Raw genomic sequence first — 7,130 nt, 5'->3', positions numbered from 1 at the left:
TGTCACTGCATGGAAAGAGCTGGTAAACAATTTCCCATGTTAAAGCTTTTAGAAGCCTTTCACTTGTGTGAACATCTAACTCTTGACCTCTGCTCTATGGGCTTTTGCTAATGGTAATGCTTGTTAGCTATTTCAAGTTCTGATGACCCAGTTACAGTTACTGGCAATGTTGATACACTTAGGACTATAGATATTTTCATAATTTGATGATTATGAGAGTAAGGTGTGTAAAGGGTGTATTTTTCCTGGATTTGGTAGAACATTTCCATTAGCAATAGGTCAAACATAAAGACTGACATGAGATTGGAAAAAAGTTTTCCAGTGATGATGTTGCTGTTCAGTTGCTAAGTCGTGTCCAACCCTGGGACCCCATGGACTGCAGCACACAAGGCTCCTCTGTTCTCTACTATCTCCTAGAGCTTGTTGAAATTTATGTCCATTGAGTTGGTGATGCTATCTAACCGTCCCATCCTCTGCTACCCCCTTCTTTTGCCCTCAATTTTTCCCAGCATCAAGGTCTTTCCCAATGAGTCAGCTCTTCATATCAGGTGGCCAAAGTATTGGAGCTTCCACTTCAGCATCAGTCCTTCCAATGCTTATTCAGGGTTGATTTCCTTTAAGATTGACTGGTTTGATCTTCTTTCAGTCCAAGGGACTCTCACGAGTCTTCTCCAGCACCAGCTGTGACTCACACTTTTGTCTACTTCAAAAGAAATCATATGTATAAGTGTTGATGTCAGTGCTTAGGATCTAATAATGGATAGGATATCCATGAAGGATATAATGAGGAGAAAGTTTACAGAAACAGTCCTCTCTCTACCTAACCCTCCTCCACAAATCTTCCAACTACTCTGTCAAACTAGATCCAACTGTGATTGAAGAGAATAGGCGTCTGGCATTTTTTTGTCTCAAAGAAGGAGCCTCACAATGGCAGGTTATTGTAGAAAAGTCAATCTGGGCAATTCATGGTGGACTCAGTCAAGTGTTTCCTTATTTACCCATGATTTAACATACTTACAGAATTTTAAGGCCTTTCTGTCTCTTTTCTCCTTCCCTTCGCTCAGGGTGATTTTTCAGCTAAAGGGCAAGGGTTTTGAATCATCTGGGCAGCAGAGAGGACAGGATTTGGTCCTTGATGATGCTCCTTGATCCTATGCTGCCTTTTATTTGTTCAGTGGCCTCTACTCTTGTTACATCTGCTAAGATGGCTGGAGCAAAGGTTTGGTAGAATCTCTCAACAATCTTGAAAGAGCTATTATCCTACTAGGAATGGGGAAACAGACCCAGAAAGGTTAGGTACATTTTGCAAGGATCATGTAGGCATACATTGTCTATTAAGCTTCTAGAGATACCTATGCTTTATTAAATTACACATAAAAATATGTAGGGATACTTCTTAAAGTCCCCTTCATGGATCACAGCCTTGTTGTGGCAATGGGACTTGTATAACTCAGTGAAGCTATGAGCCATATCATGCAGGGCCACAACACAGACTGGGTCATAGTGAACAGTTCTGATGAAACACTGTCCACTGGAGGAGGAAGTGGCCGACCACTCCTGTATTCTTTCTGAGAGAACCCCATCAACAGTATGAGAAGGCAAAAAGATATGACACTGGAAGATGAGCCCCATATCTTCCATATGACACTGAGATGAGTTCAGAAGATTTCCAGTGTGCTACTGGGGAATAGCAGAGGGCAATTATGAATAGCTCCAGAAAGAATGAAGCAGCTGGGCCAAAGCAGAAACAATGCTCAGTTGTGGATGTGTCTGGTGGTGAAAGTAAAGTCTGATGCTTTAAAGAACAATATTGCATAGGAATCTGGAATGTTGGGTCCAAGAATCAAGGTGAATTGGACATGGTCAAGCAGGAGATGGCAAGAGTGAACATCGATATCTTAGGAATCAATGAACTAAAATGGATGGCAATGGGTGAGTTTAATTCAGATGACCCTTGTATATAGCACTGTGGGCAAGAATCCCTAGAAGAAATGGAGTCAACAAAAGAGAATGATGTCAGTTTGTTTCCAAGCCAATCAACATCACAATAATCCAAGTCTATGCTCCAACCACTAAAGACAAAGAAGCTGAAATTGAATGATTCTATGAAGATCTACAAGACCTTTTAGAACTAACATTAAAAAAAAGTCCTTTTCATCATTGGAACACAAAAGTAGGGAGTCAAAAGATCCCTGGAGTAACAGGAAGTTTGGCCTTGGACCACAAAATGAAGCAGGACAAAGGCTAACTGAATTTTATCAAAAGAGCATACTGGTCATAACAAGCATACTTTTCCAACAACACATAAGAATACTCTATACATGGCCATCACCAAAAATAGTCAATACTGAAATCAGATTGATTATATTCTTTGCAGCCAAAGATGGAGAAGCTCTATACAGTCAGCAAAATCTGGAGCTGATTGTGGCTGAGCTCATGAGCTCCGTATTGAAAATTCAGGCTCAATTAAAGAAAGTAGGGAAAACCACAAGGCCATTCAGCTATGACCTAAAGCAAATCACTTATGATTATGCAGTGGAGGTGATGAATAGATTCAAGGGATTAGATCTGGCAGACAGAATGTCTGAAGAACTATGGATGGAGGTTTGTAACATTGTTCAGGAGGCAGTGAACAAAATCATACCAAAGAAAAATAAAGGCAAAAAGGCAAAGAGGTTGTCTAAGAAAGCTTTACAAACAGTTGAGAAAAGAAAAGTGAAACAGAAGGGAGAAAAGGAAAGATATACCCAACTGAATGCAGAGTTCCAGAGAGTAACGAGTAGAGATAAGAAGACCTTCTTCAATGAATAATGCACAGAATAGGGCAAAACAATAGAATGGGAAAGACTAGAAATCTCAAGAAAATTGGAGACATCAAGAGAACATTTCATGCAAGTATGGGCTCAATGAAGGACAGAAATGGTAAGGACCTAACAGAAGCAGAAGAGATTAAGAAGAAGTGGCAAGAACACACAGAAGGACTATATATAAAAGGTCTTAAAGACGCAGATAACCATGATGGTGTGGTCTCTCACCTACAGCCAGACATCCTGGAGTATGAAGTCAAGTAGGCCTAAGTAAGCATTACTATGAACAAAGCTAGTGGAGGTGATGGAATTCCAGCTGAGTTATTTAAAATCCTAAAAGATAATGCTGTTCAAGTGCTGCACTCAACATGTCAGCAAATTTGGAAAACTCAGCAGTGGCCACAGGACTGGAAAAGTTCGATTTCCATTCCAATCCCAAGGAAAGTCAACAACAAAGAATGGTCAGACTGCTGTAAAATTGCATTACACATGCTAGCAATGTCATGTTTAAAGTCCTTCAAGCGAGGCTTCAGGAGGACATGAACTGAGAACTTCCAGACGTACAAGACGGGTTTAGAAAAGGCAGAGGAACCAGAGATCAAATTGCCAACATGTGTTGGATCATGGAGAAAGCAAGGGAGTTCCAGAAAAAACAGCTACTTTAGCTTCATTGACTATACTAAAGCCTTTCACTGTGTGGATCACAAAAAACTGTGGAAAATTTTTCAAGAGATGGGAATACCAGACCACCTTACTTGCCTCCTGAGAAACCTGTATGTGGGTCAAGAAGCAACAGTTAGAACTTGACATGGAACAGCAGACTTGTTCCAAATTGGGAAAGGAGTACATCAAGGCTGTATATTGTCACCCTGCTTATTTAACTTATATGCAGAATACATCACATGAAATGCTGAGCTGGACGAAGCACAAGCTGGAATCAAGATTGCCAGAAGAAATAGCAAAAACCTCAGATATGCAGATGATAACACTCTAACAGGAGAAAGTGAAAAGGAACTGAAGAACTTCTTGATGAGGGTGAAAGAGGAGAGTGCAAAAGCTGGCTTGAAACTCAGCATTCAAAAAACTAAGATCGTGGCATCCAGTCCTATCACTTCATGGCAAATAGGCCGGGGATAAGTGGAAACAGTGACAGACTTTATTTTCTTGGGCTCCAAAATCACTGTGGACAGTGACTGCAGCCTTGAAATTGAGAGACACTTGCTCCTTGGAAGAAAAGCTATGACAAACCAAGACAATGTATTAAAAAGAAGAGACATCACTTTTGCCAACAATGTTTCATACACTCAAAGCTGCGGTTTTTTCCATTAGTCATGAACAGATGTGAGAATTGGACTATAATGAAAGCTGAGCTTGGAAGAACTGATGCTTTTGAATTGTGGTTCTGGAGAAAACTCTTAAGAGTCCCTTGGCCTGCAAGGAGATCAAACCAATCAATCCTAAAAGAAATAAACCCTGAATACTCATTGGAGGGACTGATACTGAAGCTCTAGTACTTTGGCCATCTGATGCAAAGAGCTAACCTATTAGAAAAGACTGTGTTACTGAGAAAGATTAAAGGCAAAAGGAGAAGGGAGGCAGAGGATGAGACGGTTAGATAGAATCACTGACTCTTTGATTTGAATCTGAGAAAACTCTGTGAGATAGTGAAAGACAGGGGAGCCTGGCATGATACAACCTATATGGTGGCAAAGAGTCTGACATGACTTAGACTAAACAACAAATTCTTATAGGAATAAAATGTACAAAATAGGCTCAATTTATGATTAGAAATAGACTAAAGAAGAATGAAAAAAACAAGAATGATTAAAACACCTTCCATATAGTCAACATGTATATTATTCCTATAGGTTTGGTATGAGAAAACATTGTATAACTGTGTCTGTACTCATCTAAAGTGACAAGAGACTAGGAGATAAAAATCTCCTAAACATAAACAGCTGTTTTGTTTCCAGTGACAGTGCAAAAAGCTAGGGAAAATCTATACTAGGTAGTTTAAATTACTTTATTGAGGCTGACTTTGAGTGATTTGGCTCTTATTCTGTGCTAGCAAAAATGCCTCTGTGGAATATTAAATTGTGAGAAATTTAGGAAAGTAAATAAAATTTTATTTAAAAAATTATGGAGTAAAAAAAAAACTATGTGTTTTATTTCCTTTTCTTTCATTTAAACTCATACACCCACAGTCCACTCACCTTCACTCACCTTCACACACATAACCCACACAAAATATATATGGAATAAGTATTTTCCAAATCTAATCACAAATAACACATTTTCTAATGAGGGTTGTCCAGGCATTGTTATAGGCTTGTAGGGAATAACATTTTAGTTTAAAATCCTCTAAGCAGACCATATGCCAACTGGTCTTATTAAACAAATGTTTGTCCCTATAGAAGACTCAAGTCCTCTTCATTAGCTTTTCATTAAAATGGTGAACTGAATGAATTTTTCAAGACACATACTAGTTAAATGGCTTGTTTTCCATTTTGATGTTTCCCTTGGGCTTCCCTGGTGGCTCAGAGGGTAAAGCATCTGCCTGTGATGTGGAAGACCCAGGTTTGATCCCTGGGTCAGGAAGATCCTCTGGAGAAGGAAATGGCAACCCACTCCAGTATTCTTGCCTGGAGAATCCCATGGACAGAGGAGCCTGGTGGGCTACAGTCCATGGAGTCGCAAAGAGTTGGACATGACTGAGCGACTACACCAACACTTAACACTTTGTAAAAAAGTTGGGGGAAGTTGAATTAGATATTGTGTTGAGCTGAGCATGTAGGCATGGCACTCAGCAAGTTTGACTCCCTAAATGGAACCATCAACAGGGACTCAGAGGGAGGATATTACCTTATGGATTAGATATGTCTGACATATATGCATGTGTGTGTGTGTGTGTGTGTGTGTGTGTGTGTGTTTGTGTGCACATGTGTGTGTATGCCTGGATTGACAGTGAAAACGTTTTCATTCCAATTCCAAAGAAAGGCAATGCCATAGAATGCTCAAACTACTGCATAATTGTACTCATCTCACATGCTAGTAATATGATCCTTAAAATTCTCCAAGCCAGGCTTCAGCAATAGGTGAACCGTGAACTTCTAGATGTTCAAGTTGGTTTTAGAAAAGGCAGAGGAACCAGAGATCAAATTGCCAACATCTGCTGGATCATTGAAAAAGCAAAAGAGTTCCAGAAAAACATCTATTTCTGCTTTATTGACTAACACAAGGCCTTTGACTATGTGGATCACAATAAACTGTGGAAAATTCTGAATGAGATGGGAATACCAGAGCACCTGACCTGCCTCTTGAGAAACCTATATGCAGGTCAGGAAGCAACAGTTAGAACTGGACATGGAACAACAGACTGGTTCCAAATAGGAAAAGGAGTACGTCAAGGCTGTATACTGTCACCCTGCTTATTTAACTTATATGCAGAGTACATCATGAGAAACGCTGGGCTGGAGGAAGCACAAGCTGGAATCAAGATTGCCGGGAGAAATATCAATAACCTCAGATATGCAGATGACCCCACGCTTATGGCAGAAAGTGAAGAACTAAAGAGCCTCTTGATGAAAGTGAAAGAGGAGAGTGAAAAAGTTGGCTTAAAGCTCAACATTCAGAAAACGAAGATCATGGCATCTGGTCCCATCACTTCATGGGAAATAGATGGGGAAACAGTGACTGACTTTATTTTTTTGGGCTCCAAAATCACTGCAGATGGTGACTGCAGCCACAAAATTAAAAGATGCTTACTCTTTGGAAAGAAAGTTATGACCAACCTAGATAGCATATTAAAAAGCAGAGACATTACTTTGCCAACAAAGGTCCATCTAGTCAAGGCTATGGTTTTTCCAGTGGTCAGGTATGGATGTGAGAATTGGACTATAAAGAAAGCTGAGCGTGGATGAATTGATGCTTTTGAACTGTGGTGTTGAAGAAGACTCTTGAGAGTCCCTTGGACAGCAAGGAGATCCAACCAGTCCATCCTTAAGGACATCAGTCCTGAGTATTCATTGGAAGGACTGATGTTGAAGCTGAAACTCTAATACTTTGGCCACCTGATGCAAAGAGCTGATTTATTTGAAAAGACCCTGATGCTGGGAAAGATTGAGGGCAGGAGGAGAAGGGGACGACAGAGGATGAGATGGCTGGATGGCATCAAGGACTCAATGGACATGGGTTTGGGTGGACTCTGGGAGTTGGTGATGGACAAGGAGGCCTGGCATGCTGTGGTTCATGGGGTTGCAAAGAGTCGGAAACGACTGAGCAACTGAACTGAACTGAACTCTAAAAGGCTCATTAAACTTGATA

Source organism: Bubalus kerabau, chromosome 12 (assembly GCF_029407905.1).
Source record: "Bubalus kerabau isolate K-KA32 ecotype Philippines breed swamp buffalo chromosome 12, PCC_UOA_SB_1v2, whole genome shotgun sequence".
NCBI classification, from domain to species: domain Eukaryota; kingdom Metazoa; phylum Chordata; class Mammalia; order Artiodactyla; family Bovidae; genus Bubalus; species Bubalus kerabau.
This window is presented reverse-complemented; position numbering follows the sequence as displayed.